We start from the raw sequence: 23,192 nt of genomic DNA on the forward strand, positions 1-23,192 counted from the left end.
AAAAGGCTTTTGATTATTTAGATTGGTCTTTCATTGCAAAACTTATATCTACTATGGGCTTTGGTACTCGGATGTCCCGCTTGATCTACACCATTAGTGGTGCGGCTTCGTTGCAAGTTATGCTAAATGGTGGTGTTACAGATCCATTTATCCTTACACGCTCTGTGAGACAGGGTTGCCCTTTGAGTCCTCTCTTCTTTGCCATTGCAACTCATTCGGTTCTTTCGATGTTATCTTCTATGGCAGCTTCTACTCAATTGGCTGGATTGTCTCTTCCATTTGGACATCACTTCATCGGTCAATCTTTGGCTAATGACAGCTTTATGATTTTGCGTGCGGACAAGGACAATCTTCGCAAAGCATTAGATGTTTGGACGCTCTTTGGTCATGCTTCTGGTCTTCGTATCAATGCTTTCAAATCAGCCATTCTCAGTTGTACGGAGTCCGATTTACAGTCATTGGGCTGGCAGGGACAGGTTTTTCCCCGTGGTTCCATTGTCAGGCATCTTGGGTATCCTTTGGGTGTTGATGTTCGGCCAAAGCAACTACTAGAGTGGATTTCACAGAAACTGGCAGCTAAGTTTCTGTATTGAAAGTTGCAAGCTTGGCCCTTCCATGTTCGCCTCAAAGTGGCTCAGACAATTATGTTGCCAATGCTCACATATTTCTTGCCATTGCTGCCATGGACTACTACTACTTTGAATGCTCTTACGCAGCCCATTCGTTTCTTGTTATGGAAGAAGGATTCCTTGCATGCAGGCATTTCATGGATCTTGGTCACATACATGTATCCCCAAGCGCATGGGTGATGGGGCTATTTTGGATATCGAAACTCATATGCTGGCACTTCGTTGGTCTCTTTTTTGCGCCATGTGCGTGGAACATCACCCATGGGCCATTATAGCCTGTTATTTTCTTGAGGATCATGGGCTTCTACATGGTAATACACAAATTTGGAGCTCCTGGTGGCATGTTCTTAATGCAGATTCTCAGTTTTCTAGTCCTTCCTTATCCCTTCTTGTTCATTTGGTCTGCTCCTAGAAATTGGTTCTCCAGAAGGCGCGTTGGCATCCAGCGGAGGACCGCTTACATACTAACTCTTTTCAACTGGAATTTTTGGCAGCCTCACGATTACTTTCGTGGGAAGACAAACATGAGCTCAGACCAAAATTTAACCGCATGGCACGTTTGGGCTTGACCTTAGTTGCAGATGCTACCCTTGCCAGTCGTAATGTCTTGATATCGTTTCGTACAACCAGGAGGCTTTTCAGAATCCCTCGTGGATACCGTGATTTATGGGAACAACTTTGGTTAGTGCTCCAGAGCAGGCAACCATTTCCTGCCCTTGCTTTGGATCGTCCTTGGCAGGACTGGGACCTTGTAAGTCGGTTGAATTTGGAAAAGGCCTCAGCTAACTAGGTGTATCATCTTCTGATTAAAGAGCATCAATGGCTAGTTACTAAAGCTAATACTGTATGGGGATTGCGGAAATCTCAGTCATGGTGGAAGGCATCTGTGATGGAGGGCTGGTTGAACAAGACACCTTTCAAATGCAAGGTCTTTCTTTGGAGGGTGATGATTGGTGGTCTTTCTCTTGCCTCGGCCCTTTCCAAGTGTCGAATCTCTAACGGCAATTGTTTCTTCTGCACCACTACTGTGGAATCGGCCCGTCATCGATTTATTTCTTGCCCTCTCGCAAAGAATATCTGGTTGCTCTTGTCAGCAGTTTGGCGAGCTATTGTTGGTTTTTCGCTAAGCCCTTTTGATTGGGTTTTTGTACGCCCAAAATACCCCACACCGGCACATTTGCATATGAAGATCTTGTTCCACTTTCTTAGATACTGGGGATGCTGGCACAATTGGACCACTCAGAATGCCTTTCTTTTTTATTTGGCCTCTAATGTTCCGGGACATATTGCGAGGCTTAAAGGTCTCTTGCATTGGCAGATAGATCTCATTCGGCACTTTGACTTGCTCCCTCGGGAGGACTTACTTCCTTGGCATATGGCAATTTCCTCTGCGTCTTTGCCATGACTTTTGTAACTCTTTTGTGGTTTCGTACTGAGATTTTACACAAGATGTCTTAGAGCCATCGTGTATCTTGTAATCATGTAAACTTGTGCCTTTTTCGTAATTAATACAATTACCTTTTACTAAAAAAAAGAGAACACACAACGAATATGAGAAGAACAGAAACTGCCTTAATTTCAAATGAGCTGATACAAGGATGGCTTTGTCCACCTGTGCGCTTCCACTGTGAAGCTTAGATGGTGATCTAAACAAATGATAGGCGAAGAGCTTAAGGCTAGCTGAAAAACTCTGACTGGGTGAAAGATAGATTGATGATGGCTTTGGGGGGGTCTTCCTTTTATAGCCCAAGAAGGTAATCTAGTTGGCCTATCCGACCATATTATGAATCTTCCCTAGTCGGCCAAGGAATATTCCCTTTATCGTTGGGTCGGAGGCATTGTCCTCGTGTAAAGAAATATTTTGACATAGAAACACAAATAACAATCATACGACAAAGCACAGACTGATAAAAGAACACAGTTAGGGTTAGGGTAACTCAGAGACAATGAACATTGAAAATAACTTAAGTGATATAACTACTGAATATACAATGCTCATGCAACAAACACACTATGCAGTGAATGAATATTGTACCTCGAACTCCTGTATCTTAAGGATCACGGCAGGGGTAATGAGCTGGAGAGTGTGTCGTTCTTTGAACGGATCTCGAATCACAGCAAGGTAGCCTCCGGATGTCGAACACCAGCAAACGCAGCAATGAGAAGCTGGATCTGATGGAGACAGCAATGAGAGAGAAAGACTAAAAACGTAGGCAAGACAGCCTGCAAGAGAGAGAAAATTGCCAAACGTAGGCTGGACGGCTTGCAGAAGCTGGGCGACAACTGGAGGAGAGAGAAAACTGCCAAACGTAGGCTGCAGATGACGTGGCAGGTAGTACGGCAGCAGGCATGTGCAAGAACAGTAGTCGCCTGGCTGGGATTAGCTCCAAACTGCGAGAAGAGGGCTGGAAATCAGGCGCCAACTGATGTAGACAGCAATGGACAGCTTCGGTTGAGTTGTCCTCCGTGAACGGGGTATGGGCAGCAAGCTGAAACACCTGAAATCTGCAAAAACGAGATTAAGGGCTGAATGGAGGGTAGCATACGTATTTATAGTAATTTTGGCTCCTCCCAAGTGGATTTGTGCTTATGGGACACTGAAACTCTCTAGGATTGTGTTTCTTTTAAATAAACAAGGTTTTTTCATTAATTAACCAAGTTTTGGGGCTGTTTAAGTAAAGGTAATGCATTTTTAGCTAAACATCCCCTCTCAGATCCAACAATGGTGCCACAAGAAAGATTTTTTACCCCAAGGCATCCCACCCCAAAGCAGCCAGAGCATTGGACAAAGGGTGCGCGTCGGTTGCCCAATGGTCTACTAAGACTATAGAGGCGATGATTATCTTACCAAGGGAGCCGAAGTGATCATCCCAGAGAGGATAGGGCATTGGACAAAGGGTGCACGTTGGTTGCCCAGTGGCCTACCAAGCCCTACAAAGGCAGATGGAATTAGCTATAGACCTTTTTTTTGTGTTGTTTGGTTTTTTTTTTTGGATTAATTTAGCATTAAGTGTGGGGTTTAAATCAGTTTTCGTCCTATTGGATATTTGTGCCCCAAAGGGGAGAATGATAAAAGATGGTCAACAAACGTAAGATCTTCACAAAATAAGCACACTATTCCTACCATTACTGGGTGATGGTGAAGAAGGAAAATGGATGTGGGTATAGCAAATATGTGAAGCAAGCAAGACAAGCAAGCAAGCAAAGGAAAAAACCTACCTTGGAGATTGCCATGGGAAATGCCACAGATATGGTGGATCGAGAATTGACCACTCCAAAAGACTGAAAAGGCATAAATGCGCATAGATGCATGTTTATATGAACATAATGCCAATGCATGGGGTAATGCAAAGGGCGATGCAAGATGTCATGCTCACACAAGATACAATGCAACGGTTCACTTGGACAGTGTCCTCGCAGGGGAATTGTTCACTTGCCCAAGCACCCTTTTTTAAACAGGTTATCTTAATTGTGTGGATGAAGTTACAAATGTCCATAATACAATACAAAAGAATGAATGTCTAAAAACTAAAAGCATCATCACGGTCACTATTAAGAGTAGAAGCCGCCCCTCTCAAACTGGAAGGAAAAGTAAGAGGGAAGCACTCTCTCCCCGTCAAGCTGAAGTAGGGAAGGGTGTACCCAAACCAATCCTAGATAATAGGTATTGAAGAACCGGCCGGTTGGTCGCTTTGGTTAAAATATCTGCAAAATTGTCGGATGTAGGCACAAACTCTAGGCGGATAGTGCCTAGCTCAACTTGCTCTCTGGAAAAGTGAAAGTGGACTCCCACATGCCGCATCCGTGGTGTGAAAATCGGATTGCCCGCAAGGGCAATGGCACTCTGGTTGTCGTAGTAGACAATGGTGGGAGAGTCGCATGGGAAATGAAGTGCCACTAGTAAACTCCTCAAGTAGATGGCCTCGGTGGTGCCATCAAAGAGAGCCCAGTACTTAGCCTTGGCTATGGAAGCTGCCACAATCTCCTGCTTACGGCTTGACCAAGAAATGGGAGCCATGCCGAAGGTAAAGAGGTAGCCGCCATGAGAATGTTGGGTGTCGGGATCTCCTGCCCAATCAAAATCATTGTACCCTTGCAAATATAAACCAGAACCATATGTCAGGCCATAAGAATAAGTACACTGTAAATAACGCAACACACGAAGACATGCGATCCAATGTGACATTCTAGGTGCTGTGAAATACTGACTGAGTAAGCTAAATCTGGCCCAGTGTAAATTAACCAAAGAAGTTTTCCTACAATAGAGTGATACGTATGTGCTTCGAAGGGCTGTCCTAGCATATCCTTTGACAAGTGGACAGTAGGATCAAGAAGCGTGGCCATTGGGTGTGTCTGATCTGAAGTGTGCTATTCCACTAGGTGAAGGGCGTACTTTTGCTGTGACACAAAAATGCATTCCCTAGAACAAACTACTCCATCCCATAGTTTTGAGAAACGGCGTTTCTAGTGCCCAGAAACGGGACGACCGTTTCTGGCCGTTTTTGTTTCTGGGAAACGGCGTTTCTGCCAGACAGGGGACGGCAGGGTAAAACCCCCAAAACAGTCTGTGTTTCTTAGTCGCCTGCATATTTCGTCCTTCCCCTTGCTCGTTTTGGACTCTCCTACTGTTGCACGTGCTCGAACTAAAGCAATTGTGCTTGAACTGCTGCACATCAGCACATGGTCACTCAGTAATGCTGAAAGCTCTCTTCTCGAAGGTAACCTTCAGCTGTGAACATTTAGCTTGTTTTCCTGTATATTTCAGACCTGAATGTCTGAAATTTACAGCCAAGATATATGAAATTTTTTGTCCTACCAGTTGTGTGTGCACTATTTCAGCCTTGTGTGTCATTTGTTTGTGAACATTCAGCCTGTTTCATGCAGATTTCAGACCTGAATGTCTGCAATAATCAATTTTCAGCCAAGATATATGAAAATTTTTGTCCTGCTAGTTGTGTGCACACTATTTCAGCATTGTGTCATTTGTTTGTGAACATTCAGTCTGTTTCATGCAGATTTCAGACCTGAATGTCTGCAATAATCAATTTTCAGCCAAGATATATGAAATTTTTTGTCCTGCCAGTTGTGTGCACACATTTCAGCCTTATGTGTCATTTGTTTGTGAACATTCAGCCTGTCTTCGTAGCACATGTAGATTTCAGAACTGAATTTTTGCAATTTTCAGCCAAGATATAAGAAAATTTTTGTCTTACTAGCCATGTGCACATTATTTCAGCCTTATGTATTATTTGTTTGATGTTTGGACAGCTTGCAGCCAAGAAAATACCATGGCTCTTGGTCGTAATTGGCGCCATGTTACTCTCATAACCTCATATTAGGGGTCAGGTGGATCTAAAAAGTGGAAATGCATTTATTGTGGCATGGTGAAAATAGGGAGTGTCACTAGGGTCAAAGACCATCTTGCTCATGTGCCAAGAAGAGACACAACTCCATGTGCAAATGTGCCAAGAGATGTGAAGCTTTCTCTCGATTTATGGAAGAGGCAACGGCTTGGTCTTCCGACAGTTGGTGCCTCGGTCTCTGATTCACGTGCGATGAGGACTCCTTTGCCTTAGCTTGATGTTTCAGGTGCTCCTAGAGGTTCATTACAAAGGGCTAGCATACATGCTGCTATGCAAAAGCAAGCCATAGCTGAGGCAACTCGAGAGTTGATGAGATTGTTCATTAGATGTGCTATTTCCTTCCATGTGGCTAAAACAAAGCAATGGAGGCGAACCATAAAAGCCATCAGCCGCATTGGATGTGAATGGGAGGGCCCATCCTCAGAGGCACTACGCACACGGGAGCTCAAGAAGGAAAAGGCATGCATTAAGGCTCAATTAGAGCCATTGAAAAATACATGGAAGAAGTATGGGTGCACTGTTTTGTGTGATAGATGGTCTGACGCCTGTAGGAGAAATGTGTATAATGTCATGGTCTCATGCTGTAAGGGCACTATGTTTGTGAAGGCCATTGATACCTCTTTGCCAAGCCTTGTAGTGACATGTGCATTTATATGGCAGCATTTGTGGGTGTCATCTTGAAAATCGGGCCTGAATATGTTGTGCAGGTTGTGACCGATAATGGAAGCAATTGTGTCTCCATGGGGAGCATGTTAGAGGAGGAGTTTCCAAGCATTGTATGGACACCATGTGCTTCTCATTCCATTGATCTTTTGATTGAGGATATAGGCAAAATTCAATGGATTGAGGCCATATTTAGCACGGCCACAAGTATGGTCAATTTTGTGAGGAGGAGGTCCAAGGTTCTTACCATATTTCGCTTATTTAGCCACCTTGATCTCTTAAAACCCTTCACCACCAGATTTGCCTACATCTTCATTATGCTTGAGAGATTGATGCGCGTTCACAAGGAGTTGATGTGCACTATATGGGCTGATGAGCTCATGCAGTGGAATGAGTATGATTATCCAAAGACCATGGCATTTCGGTGCAATGTCATGAATGATACTTGGTGGAAAGATGTGGAGGCTATGGTGAGAACTCTCAATCCTATCTACACAGTGCTACGCGTTACCGATATGGAGGGTAGCACTATGGGTCTTCTTTATGAGTATATGGATAAGATACAAGAGACTCTAAGAAAAAAAAAACTTTTTGCCCTCGGACAAGTAAGTAACTCTTGAGTCTTTATTTTACAAATTGATATTATATATGTGAATTGTGAAATTTGAATAACTATTCTAAAGACTTGAATTGACATTTCTTCAATGTTGACATCTTAAGGACTGCTCAAATCGTAGTTGTGTGGGAGAGGAGATGGAATTGGTTTCATAGGCCAATTCATGTAGTGGCCCATGTCTTGCATCCTCTTTGGCGAGATGATGAGCAAAGTGAGTGTGAGGAGCTAGAGGAGGGATTCATGGAGTATATGACAAAGGTGACAGGTGGCGATGTGTCAATGCTTCAAAGGATTGAGGATGATCTTTTGACATTTCGCAATGAGAGCTTGCATTTTGGTAGAGAGATTGCGAAGTTGAGAGAGACTTAACTTGAGCCTGTCTCATGGTGGGAAAAGTATGGAAATTGTGTTTCCACATTGGTAATTTGCAACCCCAAGATTTCTTTTAATAATTATACATAATCACATATTTGTAATTTATTATCACTGGCATTCATTGTATAGTTTGATTCTTGAAAGTTGAATCTTAGATTCTTATGGCTCCATTTGTGTTTCTATTTGAATGATGATTTATAGAAACACATTGCTATATGGGTTCTCTCACAAGATTGTAGCTCAGGCCCTTGTGAGAGAGATTGGAGTGCTTCGGCCCTTTTCCATACAAAGAAAAGGAATAAACTTACCACTGCTCAGTTAGAGAGGTTGGTCTTTTGCCATTGCAACCTCCAACTGCTTGAGAAAAACGATATTCATGCCAAGCCTGCGCAAGTGATTATATTTATATTTTGCTAACAGCTTATGGTCTTTGAAGTTTAACTCTTGAATGCTAATTCTAGAATCTAAAGATGGTAACTTTTTCAAATCTCTATGTCAAATAAACACAAGTAAATATTGACAAGATCGACATAGAGAAGGTGAGGTTTGTTCTAGATATCACTCTAGAGGAGTGGGACATATATACCATGCTCTTCCAGGAGATGATAGCCTCGAGCCGTACCACGCGTAGTAGGACTGCTTTACAACATCAGAGAGCCATAGATGGAGCTAGCACTTCAGCTGCTCTAGCAAATTTTCTAGCAGATTTAGGGGCTTCTGATAGTTTTGGCTCATCAGTTGATGTGGATAGCGATGAGCCAGAGGAGGATTAGGATGACAGCACCTCTATTGGCTTAGATGATGTTGCTACAGATGCTTGAGCCTTGAGGCTTGATTTTATCATTGATGTTGAGCATTGTTGATAGTTATCAGTTGCTTATGTTTTTTTCCATGGTTGGCCAGTGGCCGTTGTTTGAACTTTGAAGTTATCAGTTCTTTGAGATCTCATAGATCTATTATCTTACTTTGATATTTGACTCTTGAGACATGTCACGACTCACATGATGCATCATATGATCATTGCTATAGCTTGTAGTCTTGACTCTTGAGTCTTTAAATTGGCTTTTGTTGATGTTAGATGTATCTAGATTCTAAAATCTAGGTTGCTTTCTTTTGAAATTTGAATGATGAATGATGAATCTTAATGTATCATGTATCTACTTAGTACTATGATCTGTCACCGATGACTACTCGTATTATTATGAGTGACGAGAGATGAGTCTCATGAATGATGAACTTGACTTTTAACTTTTAAGTTCTGATCATGATTCTTGGATGACAAATGTTATGATGTTAGTATGTTACACTTTTGTTCCAAAATATTGTAAGTTATTTTGGGTGATTTAAGATTTTTTCAATCTTGTGATTTGCAGCTTGTGAGATTAATAACTATGTGAAATTGTTGCGCAATGTGATTTGTGAAATTTAAATCATGGGTCTTGGAAGTTGGATTCTTGTGCTAAAAATTAAGATTGTTCAGTCACTAGTGACTCTAGTCTCTAGTATACTTAGTATGTGTATATATATGTATATTTAATCATAATTTATTGGTTTCTTCGAAACGCCGTTTCCACTAAAATTTCAAATGGCTGAAACTCGGAAACTCCGTTTCTTTCAGTTTTCGAAACTCTCGTTTCCGAAACGCATGGAAACTATGCTCCATGTCCAAATAAGATAACAAACGAAGATCTGTCATCTCAAAAGTAGCACTGAGCTTTCCCTTGATGTCTGCTATGATAGCAGAATCTGAGCCTGTGATGAGTAAGTCGTCAACATATAGCAGGATATAGCTGACCCCCTCTGTAGTAGATCGAACATATAAGTTTGAGTCATAAGGGATAGAATGGTATCCATGAGTCCGTAAGAACTCATCCATTCTATGAAACCAAGATCGCAGTGCTTGCTTCAACGCATAAAGAGCTTTCTGCAAGCGGAATACCTTATCCCTCGGTTCCCTAAAGGAAAGCCCGGTGGTTGCTCCACATGGACTTTCTTCTCCAAAAAACCATTCAGGAAGACACTCTTGACATCCATCTGATATATTGGCCAACCGTGGTGAGCGGCTAGCGCGAGAAGCAATTGGAAAGATGTCAGCCACACAGTAGGAGTAAAGGTCTCTTGATAATCAATACCATGCTTCTGTCGAAACCCTTACACGACAAGGCGAGCCTTGTACTTATCTAAAGTCCCATCAGCTTTTAGCTTAGTCCTGAAAATCCACTTTGTCTCGATGACTTTCTTGTGGCTTGGACGAGCCACCAATGTCCAAGTCTCATTTCGGTCAATACTCTCTAGCTTCTTCTCCATGGCCTCTCGCCATTGAGGGTGCTGAAGAGCCTCTTGCCATGTGTTTAGCTCAGAATGAAGCCTAAGGAGCAAACCGGGCAGATCTTCTAGGTCCCTCCGGAGTGGAATTTGGTGGTAGGATCCTTGAATCCCACATGGTCTGTTGGTACCAGCGAGGTAATGGATCTCGCGGAGGGGGCTTGGGAGATGAAGAATCTGCAGAAATGTCAAGAGCGGAAAGTAGAACAAGCTCAGTAGGCACGATCTTTGATGATGTGGAAGGAGAAATAGGATCGGAATCCTGTGCAGAGGATTGCACGATATCCTTCTCGTAAAAAATGATGACCCTTCTAACGATCACTTTGTTTGTCTAAGGATCGAACAAATGATAGACTTTTGCTTCAAAGAAATATCTGACAAAAATAAGGAGATCAGCTCAAGAAGTGAGCTTTTCTATATTTTCATCAGGTGTGTGTGTAGACACGACACCTAGAGACTCTGAAGTAGGAAATGACAGGCCGAGAGTCCAAAAATGCCTCATACGGGGTCTTCTGAAGAAGAGCCGCAGTCAAACATTGGTTAAGAATGTACACCGAAGTGTTAACAGCCTTGACTCAAAGGCGCTCAGGAAGTTCTGTGGTAGCGAACAACATAGAGTGCACCATTTCCATGACTGTCCGGTTCATACGCTCTACGACTCCATTCTGAGAGGGGAAGTTAGTAGAGGTGAGTTGGCGTGCGATGCCATGGTTCAGTAGAAACTCGGAAAACTCAAGGGAGATAAACTCACCTCTGCTATCACTCCTCATGTAACCAACACGACCTTCAGTCTAATTATGAACCAGCAACACCCAAGCAGAAAAACATGTGAAAGCATCTGACTTATGCTTGAGGAAGTATATCCACATGTATCTAGAATCATCATCCACTATCAAAAAGAAGTACAGTGCACCATTTAAGGCGGTAGTGGATATCAGCCCACAAAGATCAACATGAATCAATCTAAGAGGCTCCTCAGTACGATTTGTGGACTGGTGAGGGAATGGGGTACGATGTTTTTTTCCGAGTTGACAAGCATTGCAGACATCGCGAGCTAGTTTTAGGCGGAGGAGGCCCTCAATCAGCTGACGGCGAGATAACTCATAAAGGGAGTCATAACCAATATGCCCTAAGAGAAAGTGCCAAAGACGCTCATTGTTTGTATGCTCTCGAGATGTGGCTAATGTCTGGAAGGTCTGGAACATGGAGCCCTCGGCTGTCACCTCGGTCAGAAAGTGAGTCATGTGATAAAGGCCATTAGGCTGCGCCTCACTGCGAGCAATCACTAAACCAGTTTGAGAGTCAAGGATCTTGACTGTGGTCACTGTAAAGAAAACTGCTCACCCCAATTGGCAAAGTTGCTAAACAGATAACAAGTTCACCCCAAGCTGGGAGACATGGTATACATTGTCCAATTAATCCAGATCCGGACCCTTGTCAGTGGCAAAAGTGACGCTACCTTGAGTCTAAATCTTGACCGAGGAGTTGTTTCCTATGCGGACCTGCCCGGCTTCCGAGATCGTTTGATCTCCCATTTAATCCCTGTAAGGTTCAGGGTTGTGAAGCAACTACTGGATCTGGAAGTCGAGAAGAGCGTGACGGAGCCCAACTTTGTAGATTTCAATGCCACGGAGCTAGCCGTCCAATCAGATCGTGAATCAGAGTCCGTTTGCACCAGGTCGTGCTGACATGTCTATCAACCTTCCAGTGTATGCGGAGTTATGTCAGGAGAATGACATGGGACCATAGGGTACTTCATATTTGGAGCATCCACCTACTCAATTCGTTGACGAATTGCTTGTAAGGGTACATAAGATATGCATTTTAAGTAAGATCACTTTTTAAAGATTTATATTACCGTGCTTTCTATGATTTATATTGATTATGCTAACATTAATTTTTGTTTGTACAGGTGACCTTTGTCTCTGACGATCAAGTCACATTGTTTCTGAACAAAATTCCTAGGAAATTCTTTAATTTTGTGGAAGGTATAGTTTCAAAGCCTACTATGCATACTTTCTATGAATTTGAGTGTCAGTTGTTGCGTTACACACAGTTGTTCGATCAATTTCATATGAATTTTTCCTCATAGATGAGGCTCTTGTTGCTCATTCTCAAAAGGGGTAACAAAGAGGGGGAATCACAAGGAAACTCCCAATCACAACTCAAACAAGGGTGGTAGAATGTACCTAAAAAGAATAGGTATTGTTAACATTGTCAAAAGGTTGGTCATTTTGATGAGGAGTGTCACTCAAAGCCTAGAGGCCAGAGGCAGGGTGATGGCAAGGAGTAGTTTAAAGGTTAGAATCATACTGCCACCACTTAACCATCTCATTCGACAACGTTCTCAACTCTAGAGGGCTTGTTTGATTGGTTTGCAGAGGCCCACATCATCTCCATAGAGACAACAGATGCGAGTCTCGTCCACATTTGTAAGTTGCCTCTTGACGAGGTTACCGTAGAGGCCCACTCGTCACAGCAAAGCACTTCAGCTTCTGTTTGGATTGTGCACAGTGGAGCTACACACATATGACTCCTATAGAGGACATTTTGTGTTCCCGCAGTGATTTTAAAGAGTTGGAGCTCACGATCAAGATTTATATGAGGAGTCCTATCCCAAGCCGCAATCAAGTGTGCCTATCGTTCTAACTCTAAGTCAAAATGCTGAAGCTAAGAATGAAACTTAGACAATAAACCCTGCATGAGCTTGACAATAGCGGAGGCATTTCTAGCCTTCCATGAGCGGACAACCTCGTATGGAACAAGTGCAGAATCGGGTTGGGGTTCCAACCCCTGCACAAGATCCCACAGGTTCTGGGAATCAAGAACTTATCTCATCAAGTTCGACCAAGTGGTAAAGTTTGACCTGTTAAAACAAGTCTTATCTTTGAAAGCATTCTTGGCAAAAGATAAGCTGGAACCATGACGTGTCGAGAAAGTGGGATAAGATGGGGGTGGAGGGTAAGATGGTGGTGGTGGGTGTGTCTGATAGGAAGAATGAGGGGGGAAAGGTAGATAGGCAAAAATAGGCTGGGAGTGTCCAATGAGTGCCGATTGATGCGGAGGCACTGGAACATGAATGTTTTCATAAGGTGCTGATGGAGATGGAGGCTCTTGGACACAAAAGCCTTGTCCAAAGCTTAGTTGGAACACAGCAGCATGGCCAAAAGGTCCACTAGGTAATGCATGGCCAAAAGGTCCACTGGGGGGGATACGCAAGCTGCAATGATCCCGAAAGTGTGTGAGAAGTAGGTGGAACACCACCCGATGGAGGAAAGGATGAGATCCTAAAGGCGGTACCTATGTTTGCATAACCCCCCGGTGCAGTGTGATGTGCAACATGAGGTGTTTGATAGGGGAATGTAAATGGTGTGAAGGGAAGTGGGAAAGCAGTGGAAAAATGTGGTGTGAAAGATGCAAATGCATTTTGTTCATTTTTACCATTTAATGATTGAAAATGAAATGATGATGATGATGGTGCACCATGCAATGTAGAAATAGGAACACCAAATTCATTCTGATTTTGAAAAGTAAACTGAAAAGAAGAAAGGGTAGAAGAAGAGGTACTTGACTTTTTCTTATAATCCCCACGACGTGTGTTAACATACAAGAATTGGCCCTCAAGAGAACCTTTTCCGTAGTCAACAGATTGTACTCTTATCTTCTTCATGATTTCTACCAGTATATTGCAAAGAAAAAGAGGTAAAAGACAAAGGAACAAAAGACGAATCTAAAGTACCTTGCACCGGAGTGGACGGAAGAGGATGAAGAAATCGAATATACTCGGGATCTCTTTCTCCAACATAGGGGCCCATCCCTGAGGGAGGTCTTAACGGCCCTACAATATCATCAGATTTATGTGCAACATTTGAAGAGAAAAATTCATGCATACCTTCATTGAATAGCTTCTCTGGAAGGGCAATGACGATGCAACTTTGATTGTCACATCTTAGCATTGTGGAATCTTCATCCTTATCAGCCTTCTTTATTTGATAAGCATTTACAAATTTTTGTTTACTAGTAGAAAAGGAAGCTTTTCCTTTACCTTTCTGACTAGCCACAAAAACTTGATTTGTAACATGAATAATTGACCTATTTTGTCGTGATTGTTCTTCTTGTAGAAAAATAGAAACCAACTTGTTGAAATGACAAAGAATTCAAATTGCCTTTCATCATCAAACGAAGAGTAGATACAAAAGATGTGATAAGAATCAGGAAGACCATTGAGAACAATCTGCGCAAGTTAATTATCTAGCATATCTCATTTGTAACAATTAACTTCTTCTTAAGATCTTTGATCTTTATTTAAAAAACAATCCATGGAGTCACCTTCATCCATATATTTAGTTTCTAACTGCTTACATAGATAAGCAATACGAGCCTCCTTAACTATCTTGCATGATTGAATATGTGGGATCATGGCACATTTAACAGGCAATCAAAGCATGAGCCTCTACATCTCTACGATCCCCATGATTTTTCTCAAAAGTAGGTGGTGGTGGTGCTCTACGAGCAAAACCTAAACCTACAGCATCCTCAACATCACCTACTTCTATTGCTTTTGTTGCACTTGCAACTTCTGAAATATCACTATGACATCTTTTACTTCCATGTATAATGTTCTAAAGCCCCTTTACAGCCAATACATGACACATCATATAGAGCCACAATGGATAGTTGGTACTATCCAACTTGTCCTCAATAACGAACACACGCATAGTTTTCATGCATTTCGGAAACAAGAGTTTCAAAACTAGAAGAAATGGAGTTTTGGAGTTTCTGTCATTTGAAATTTTTGTAGAAACAATGTTTCAAAATATACCAATAAGCTAGAATATAAATAATAATATATATGTTCACACACACACACACACACACACACACACACACACACACAAAGCATACTAGAGACACTTAATAATCTTAACTTTTAACACAAGAATCCAAGATCCATGATTCACATTGCGTAATTTCACATAGTTATTAGTTTTCCAAGTTGCAACTCGCAATATTCTTTAGTGTTAGGTAATCTTAAATTACCCAAGGTAATGTATAATAATTTGAAACAAAACAGCCCACATGTGACATATCATATAAAAACTGAATCAAAAGTATAACATCATAACATCTATCATCCAAGAATTGTGACTCAAAAGTGTAAGTCAACTTCATAAGACTCATGATAATGCAAGCATCAATAGATCATAGTAGATACATTAAAAAAAGGCAATCTAAAGAGGCCAAACCAAATGATAAGAGGCCACTGGCCAACGAGAGAAGAAAACATTAGCAACATGAAATCTAGCATCCACAAAACCATCATCTATACCAATGAAGGTGTTGTCATCTTGATCCTTCTTTGACTCATGACTATCCACATCAGTTAATGAGCTACAAGCATCAGAAGTCCTTGAATCTCCTAGAACAACTAAAGTGCTAGCTTCATCTATGGCTCTTCGATGCTGTGAAGGAGTCCTATTGCGGGTGGTATGGCTCGAGGCCATTGTCTCCTCTTAGAGCATAGTGTACATGTCATGCTTCTCTAATGTGATGTCTAGAATAAACTTTACCTTATCTATGTCGATCATGTTCAATATTTACATGTGTTTTATTTGACACAAATATTAAAAAATCCGTCATCTTTAGAATTGGCATTCAAAAGTCAAAGGACATAATTTATTAGGAAAATATAAATATAATCACATGTGCTAGCTTGGGATGAATAGTCTCTCTCAAGTAGTTAGAGCTTGTAATGATAGAAAAACCTCTCTAATCGAGCAAAAGTAAGCTTACTCCTTTTCTTTATATGGTAAAGGGCCATTGAGCTATAGTTTTATGAGAATACTCGTATAGTAATGTGTTTCTATAAATCATCATTCAAATAGAAACACAAATTCAGCTATAAGAATCGTACTATGCTGTGATAATAAATTGCATAGATGATTGAAGTTGAGTCTATCTAACTTTGTAGTCTCTCTACCAAAATGCAAGCTCTCATTGCGAAATATTAAGAGATCATCCTTAATTCTTTGAAGTATGGACATATCACCACTTGTCACCTTTGCCATATACTATATGAATCTCTCCTCTAGTTGCATATGCTCACACTACTCATCATCTCGCCAAAGTGGATGTAGAATGGACCATTGCAGGAATTAGTCTAGGAAACCCATTCCATCTCCTCTCCCATAGCAGTTGCAATTTAACCAATCCTAAAGATATCAACATTGAACAAACCTGTGAAATGTCAATTTAAGAATGGTTATTCAAATCTCACATATATCAATTTGCAAAATAAAGAGTTACTTGTCCAAGGGCAAAAAGTAGTTGTTTTTAAGAGCCTCTCCTATCTTATCCATATACTCCTAAAAGAGACCCATGGTGCTACCCTCCATATTGGTGATGTGTAGCATTGCGTAGATAGAATTGAGTTTTCACCATAGCCTGCACCTCTTTCTACCAAGTATCATGCATGACCAAAACGCCATGGCCTTTTGATATTCATACTCATTCCATTACATAAACTTATTAGACCATATAGTGTACACCAACTCCTTGTGAACATGCATCAATCTCTTAAGCATGATGAAGATGTAGGCAAATCTAGTGGTAGAGGGTTTTAAGAGCTCCAGGTGGCTAAATGAGCGAAAGGTGGTAACAAACTTAGGCCGCCTCCTTACAAAATTAACCATATTTGTGGCAGTGCTGAATATGGCCTCAACCGATTGAATTTTTCTCATATTCTCAATCAAAAGATCAATGCAATGAGAAGCACATGATGTCCATACAATGGCTAGAAACTCCTCTAACATGTTGCCCATGGGGACAATTGCTTCCATTATCAATCACAACTTGCACAACATATTTGGATCCAATTTGCAATATGAGATCCCGCAAGTGCTGCCATATAAATGCATCCATCATTGCAAGGCCTAACAAAAAGGCATCAATGGCCTTCACAAATGTAGTGCCCTTATACCATGAGACCATGACATTTTACACATTTCTCCTATGGGCATTAGACCATCCATCCATAGAAACAGTCCCTGGCATGAAGCCATGTCTGAAACGGAACAAGGAACGCCACGTGGCACCCACTTACCTTCGGCTCGCCCGACGCTTGCTGCTCCTGTCCAATCATCTGCGCATTCCCGCCCGCCTCTCTCCTGCATGCTACTCCCGCCTGATTGTATGTGTGTTCCCGCCCGCCTCTCTCCTGCTTACTTCTCCCACCCGATCATTTGCGTGTTCCCGCCCCCTTGACCAGTCCGACCGTTTCTTTTTCCACTGGCAATGGCCAGCCGCCAGTCCCCCCCGTCTCCTCCCGCCTCCAACCTCTCTTCTTTTTTTCTTGGACCTTCTCCCTTCTCTTCCTTCTTCTCCTCTTCTCTTGAGTCTTTCTTCTTCTCCAAGTTCCAAGTTCTCCATTCTTCTCCTCTTCTCATCTTCCTTCTCCCTTTTCTCGAGACTCGAGTTCTGACTTCTCTCGAGCCATTTTTATTTCAATTTTCAGCCTAAAATGGCTTCATCTTCCCATCCCGCTCGTCGAGCTAGTGGTCAAGGAAGAAGATCCAATGATTGGTCATGGTGGGAAGAAGTAAATGCTGACCGCCCATTGAGTGGTGGAGGATCTCGACCATGGGCTTGCAAGCTTTGCCCATACAAGCGAAATAGTGAAGCAAACAAGATAATCCATTGAGCTGAGCATTTTGTATTTCGAATTTTTATTGATTTTAATTTTTCAAATTTACTTAAATATTAGAATATGGAATACCAATTGCTACTTGTTCCATTTTATGCATAATCATGTCCGGGCTCATCTCCTACATGAGCCAAATTCAGAGGTATAGTTTTGTCCGAATGTGACCTTGGAGAAGCAAAGGGAGCTTCATGACCGTATAGTAGGTCAACAAGCGTATCTTGCATCTAGACCATGATGTGTTGCAGTTAACCATGCAACTTATGTGACACCATCCCCATCAGATGTGTCTAGAGTAGGATCAATATCAAGAAGTACTATCTCCACACATATTGCAGGCATTGCATCAGCCATGGCATCAACACCAGCATATGTTACATGTAGACAGAGCATACTTGATGCTAGTTGGGATCCCAAGAAGAAGGAAGTGGTGGATACATTGGTGGCACGTTTTTTAATCGTGATCACATTCAATTTGTGCAGCCAAGTCAGAGTATTTTAAATTGATGTGCAAGAAGATTGGCGAGTATGGCCCTTCGTATGTACCTCCATCATCAGAGACCTTACGCACCACTTTACTTGACAAGGAAAAGTGACTTGTTGAGTAAGCAACAGTGACTAGAAAGAGCATGCGGGCTAAAAATGGAGTTTCCTTGATTGCTGATGGTTGGAGTGATACAACAAGCGATCCATCATGGTATGGTTGCTTATTGTCATGAAAAAATGTATTTCATATCTTCACATGATGCATCGGGGACAGGAAAGTCTACAGATGTACTTGCAGCAGAGTGGGTTATAAGTATTGAGCTTATTGGCCCAGAGCATGTTGTGGGATTTGTTGTAGATGGAGAGCCTGCAAATAGGGCAGCAGGTGCTATTATCTATGGATATTATCCGTGTATCACAGTTTCATATTGTGTGGCTCATTGCTTCAACAACCTACTAAAGGATATTGGTAACCTTTCATGGATTTCACCTGTCATAGAGCAAGGAGCTCAAGTGGTTAGCTTTGTTTTGAATCACCAGTTTCTTTGCCATCACTTCTCTTTGCTGTCAAAGAAGACACTTTTAAAATATTTTGATACCAGATTTGCCTTTAACTTCTTTATGCTAGGCAGATTAAGAGAATGTAGTGGTGCCTTGAGGCAGTTATTTCTTAGTGATGAGTTCACCTCATCAACACTGCCAGATACTCCTACAGGTATCTTATGCTTGGAGAAAGCAAATAACTCCACTTTTTGGGATGATGTAAAGCGGATAGATGCGATGGTATCTCCTACTGTGCATTTATTGTAGGTTATGGATGCTATGCAACCTTGCATTTGCAAGGTATATGAGGCTATGGACAGGCTGAATGAAAAGCTGCAGGAGTTGGTACCAAATGATGAGACATATGAGGAGATATGCCATTTAGTTCTGACGAGGTGGAACTCCTATAGCTCACCTATGCATGTAGTTGCATTTGTTGTGAATCCTGAGTTGCAAGGCAAGGGCTGGAAGAATGACACTGAGTTTATAGATGCATGGAGACTTATATTGTCTTGTCTAGTGCTTGATCATGGCACTAGACGAAAGATCAGAGATCAACTTTCATGTTATAGGACCTTTTGGGGTTCTTTTGGTTGTGGGGATGCACAAGAGGATTGTTGTAAGATTAGGGCAGCTTTGTGGTGGGAGGACTATGGTTCGGATGGTCCTTTGTTGTAGCAACTAGCCATCCGTATTTTGAGTTAGTCAGTTAGCTCCTCTTGTTCAGAGCAATTGTGGAGTACATACGCTCACATTGCTTCAAAGAAGAGGAACCGTCTTGGTGTAGAGAGGGCAAACGATCTAGTATTTGTTAGTGTTAATTTGAGGATGTTATGTAACAGTATGAAAACAAAGCCCGATGCATTCACAGAGTGGGAGATGCAGCAAGAATAGGAGACACATGCTGATGTTGAGGAAGATGCAACAATTTATGGTACACATGATGATGAGACCAGCACTTTAGGAGTAGCTAGAGCAATCTCAGATCATGATGATGATCTTTGATTTAGTCTACTTATCATGAGTCTCATGATACATGACACATGTACACTATATATGATATTATGATCATTGATGACAGTGTGACACTTGGGTTGTTGTGCCATGCCGATATTATATTTGTACTTGTAGTCTTGCTGTTGTCCTTTGGGCTATTTTGGCAAGCCGCATTTTGCTTAAGTCTAGAGATTAGACTTTATATTTGTAGTCTTTTTTGGGGCAATGAGCATATTCTTTCAAAGATTAGACTTCATATTTGTAATCTTTTAAGTTTTTTGGCAATGGGACCATGGGCATGTTCTTTCAGCTTAGACTTTAAAGTTTAGTTGATTGTTCATTGTTTTATCATTTATGGCATATGTATTATGCATTTTATAATTGAATAGCTCACCTCTTGAACCTTGTAAGTTGCAATTCAATTTCTAATGAGTAGTTTTTTTTTTTTTTTGCAAGTAGAATGTGGCTGGTTGTATTACTTAAAAAAACTGATTACAACGGAGTTGTCATGCTCAACAGACTAGTTGGAGCTGATGCAAAGTCACAAATATATTATGTATACAAGTCTCTCAAGGCGGTCTCGAGGGAATGGGGGCAAGAAGCCATGGGGGGGTGTATCGCCAAATAGGGCTACTTGCTTGCATCACAAAAAACAGGTCCTGGCCGTCCCAAGTGCGCATGAAATGACAACGGAGCTCTTGATGAGCCCTAGAGTTGCCTTGCACCTAATCCCATCGGCTGCGGGGAGAGTGGATGATGGAGGTCCATAGCTCTGCTAAGGTGGCCTGTACTGAAAGTCTCTCTCCGCCGAAAGCCTCCTAACACCGCGCCTTCCAAATTAGCTATCCAGTAAGACTCTCTATGAGCTCCCATACCTTTGAGCGGTCTGCTATGGGCTCTAGTACCTGGCGGATGGGTAGAGCCTCCAAACCGACCACTGTGCACGACCTTGCCTCGATAATGAATATCGTGTCTTGCATCCCGGCCTCATACAAAAGGTGATAGCCCTGGCTAACTGCCTGCCAACAGAAAGCTCCCCATGAGATACATCCAAGGCTGGGTGCTATACGGCGAAGGATGTGGCATGCTCCTCTCCACTCGAGCTGCGCCTCCTCACATGACCAAAGGCAGTGCTTTGGGGTTTCCAGAGGCTGATGTGTGCAGCGCTTACAACGTCCCCTCCTACATCTGGGCAAGCCAACTTCCCACCGCGAAGCCTTCATGTGCCACCAGCATAAGAAATACAACATCCTCCTTGGTCTCTAGCTATCCCATAGGCAGCGCCAGAAAGTCCGTAAAAAAGGCTCCGTGATGTTATGCTCCGCCCAGTGCTTGCTACATGGCGACACCCAATCCATATCCTCTTGTATCAGTAGGTGTCTACCAATCCTGGCAGTGTACTCTAAGAACCTAGGTAGTTTCTTGGCAACCGCAATGGCTAGCCATAGCCACTCTCTTGGATCCCACTCCAACTCATCAAGTGGTCTGCTCTTCAAGATCCAAAGGTGCCACTCCTTGAGCTCCTTCCAGAAAACATAAGGGTCTAGTCACCATGTCTTCCCCTGAAGACCCACCACTCGAATTCTCCTCCATGAAAGGGCAACTATCCCCTCATCCTGATGCTCTCTGTCAAGGGCTAGACGCTCTCCCTTCTAAACGGCGAAGAAAGTTCCCTGTGGGGCGTCGCCCACTCTACCTGCCACTTGTAGGGGGGTGCCTGCTGGTGAAAACCTAGCTGCCCATACCTCCCCAGGCTCTATCGGCTCTCGTATCAGGGGAGCAAGCCACTCTAGAGGTATTGCTGCATCTATCTCAATTCTTCTCAACTGCACTACTCTCTGGCAGCGTGATACTCGCTGCAGCACCTCGTTTTCCATCCTGTACACCTCTCGCCATGTCCTGATGGTACGGGGGCCGGGCCGGCCTCGCAACCAGCCCACTGGATGTGGGGACGCTCGCCGATCTGTGCCCCTTCCCAATCTTTGACATAGGGGTTCCAAATCACCGGCTGATGGTCTATCTCCTCCTAGCAGCTTGGGGGGCTCTAGATTAGGGTCTTATGGAGGCCCTGCTACATGCGGAGTAAGCTGCGTAGAAAAGGTGATCTAGGGGGTGTGATCTGGGCTGACGTGAAGATCTATCTGAGGGACAGCCTCCACTCATCGCCTAGCCTCGGTTTACAGTCCTGAAGACCCTCCTGCAATAAGACCTTCCAGGTTTGTCCGCGTGGTGTGAGGCCACAGACAACTAGCTTGCCCAAGAGGGCCATACTCTGATACTCTGGGTCTATGATCCCAAGCCCTCCCTCTGACCGATGCCGTATGATGGTCGTCCACCCCACCTTGGCCGTGGAAACCTTGGAACCATCTAACCCCGACCAAAGGAAATTCTGGACTAGGTAGTGAAGCTGCCCTACACATGATGAGGAGAAGCACCAACACAAGGTGATGTACCAGGCCGTCGCTAGGAGGATTTGGTTATCCACCAGGGCTCGGCCGGCTAGTGAGAGGTGAGCCATGCTCCAGTAGGTCAATTTCCTCCAAATAGAATCAGGACAGAAAGAAACTGCTGGGCAGGAGTGATGTCGAGTCCCACCTGGAACCCTAGGTACCAGACAGTTTGCCCTCTGCTCACCCATCTGAATCCCAGATGGACGCCCCACTCCGTGCTAGAGTGCGGGTTTGTGAGGAAACCAACCGACTTTCGCCAATTGATTTTCGCTCCCGTTGCAGAATAGAACACGTCAAGGGCCAACCTCACTCTCTCTAGCATCAACTCATTGTCCTTTATGTGGAGTGCCATGTCATCTGCATACTCCGAGTCTAACAACTCAGTCTCCTCTCTCACTGGAAGTTGAAGGCCGCGTAATCCGCTAACACGTGACTTGAGGAAGTGAGACATCGCCTCTACAAAGAGTAGAAATAGGTAAGGGGCCAGGGGGTAGCCCTGTCGAACCGTTCTCTCTAGTTGAAACTCCTCCCCTCGCCTTCCGCCTATGAAAACCCTACCGGTGGCTGATTTGTAAAGGCCGAAAACCCCGCGAACCCAAACCTGGGGGAATCCCAACCTTAGCATGGTGCCCTCTAGGAAATCCCAGTCCACTCTGTCATAAGCTTTCTCAAATTCCAAGAGTAGTATAGCCAGTCTCTACCACTGTGCTAAGCCCACTCTGTCGCTTCAAAGAAGGTAAATACATTGTCTAGGATGCTCCTATCTTAGACAAAGCTTGTCTGTGTGTCATGGATGATGTCTGGAAGCACGGGGCGTAATTGCCTACCAATCATCTTTGCCAGTGCCTTATAGGCCACTGACAATAAGGTGATCGGTCTCTACTGGGAAAGCTCCAGCCGGTCTTTTCCTTTGGGGAGAAGATTGATAAGGCCTTCCGAAAGACTCCTTGGCATCTGTCCTGAAGTGAAAATCTCCTAGAAGGCCATCAGTAGGGGGTCCTTCACCACTTCCCAGTAGGTAGTGAAGAAGGCCTTAGAGAGGCTATC

General features: G+C 43.1%; 1 protein-coding gene and 1 pseudogene across 3 annotated transcripts in view; both read left to right on the forward strand.

Annotated features, from left to right (window-relative positions):
- LOC148027384 (Transducin/WD40 repeat-like superfamily protein) overlaps nucleotides 1-23,192 on the forward strand; it is a 186,652-nt gene that overhangs the window by 134,762 nt on the left and 28,698 nt on the right. The gene's annotated exons all lie outside the window — the stretch shown is intronic.
- LOC148027385 (uncharacterized) lies at nucleotides 6,216-9,100 on the forward strand (annotated as a pseudogene). The gene is made up of 4 exons (XR_015692813.1): nucleotides 6,216-7,265; nucleotides 7,382-7,691; nucleotides 7,848-8,032; nucleotides 8,149-9,100. The product of XR_015692813.1 is annotated as an uncharacterized LOC148027385 (transcript).

Source organism: Lygodium microphyllum, chromosome 13 (assembly GCF_053477565.2).
Source record: "Lygodium microphyllum isolate KBCC chromosome 13, Lygodium_microphyllum_v1.1.10, whole genome shotgun sequence".
NCBI classification, from domain to species: domain Eukaryota; kingdom Viridiplantae; phylum Streptophyta; class Polypodiopsida; order Schizaeales; family Lygodiaceae; genus Lygodium; species Lygodium microphyllum.